Here is a 1145-nt window from a genome sequence, read left to right as displayed (position 1 = left end):
ATGTATTCCTGTAGAATGATCACCTCCCTCCTAAAAAAACACAGTTATAGAACCTGAAAACCCGAGCGTGTCCTCTTCATGATGACCTTCTAATGGTCTTGATTAAATAAAACCATATTCCAATGATTCTTTCAGATACCCACATCCCTGTCATTACCTGAGGGAATCCGAGAAGGCTTCTACACCATACTTGGAGATGCAGTAACCACCACCAAATACAGATATTCGACCCAAGATGCTGGAAACATTGACCACTCGGCCTTTTGCCTTCCTCACTAAGGGCAGCATGCTCAGAGTCACCTCGATCACGCCCAACAGGTTCACATCCAGTATCTTGGCAAAATCCTCTTTGTTCAGCCACTCATTGGGCCCTGAGGGGTCAGAGATGCCAGCATTGTTGACCAGGCCCCAGAGTCCTGGGTACAGAGGGAAAAGAGAGAGTCACAAGCACAGGTAAAGTTATGGATGAAATGCACAGTCCACAAGATAAGACAGCTTAGACATGTGTTTACTGGAGACTAGGACACAGTGACGAGCAGCATGGTGTTGACAGAGTTTCTGTACCACCAGGTCCCACAGCCATTATTCCCCAAAAAACACACAAAAGCCCAGATTAAATATAAAATGGTTAGCCTATTAGCTCAAGCTTTTATTAACTACTGAACTTATATTAGCCGATAATTCTTGTCTGTGGTAGCCACACAGCTTGAACCCTGCTATCAGTGAGGCATTCTCATCTTGCTTCCTCTGCCTCTGAGTGATGGCTGCAGAGTGACCTTTCCTCTTCACAGAATTTTCCTGTTCTCATTACCCTGCCACCACTTCCTGCCTGGTTGCCCTGCCTATACTTCCTTCCTGGCTACTGGCCAATCAGCGTTTTATTAAAAATAAGATAAGTGACAAGATAAAAGACCATTGTCCCTCAGCAGCATGGTATCATCAGGGCTGGGGAGCCCATCCCTGAGGCTCCAGGCTCCTTTAATGATTCATGGTCGCGTGTGCTGCATGGGAAGCAATAGCAGTCACTTCTCAGCTGGTCTTCAGAACAGATGTTGAACACATGCTGTGCCTCTGCTAACCTGGAGAACAAGATGCTCTGCTTGTGTTTTACAGGTAGATGTCATGCTTCCACATACTTTACGCTT

This window comes from Microtus ochrogaster, chromosome 24 (assembly GCF_000317375.1).
Source record: "Microtus ochrogaster isolate Prairie Vole_2 chromosome 24, MicOch1.0, whole genome shotgun sequence".
Classification (NCBI taxonomy): Eukaryota; Metazoa; Chordata; class Mammalia; order Rodentia; family Cricetidae; genus Microtus; species Microtus ochrogaster.
This window is presented reverse-complemented; position numbering follows the sequence as displayed.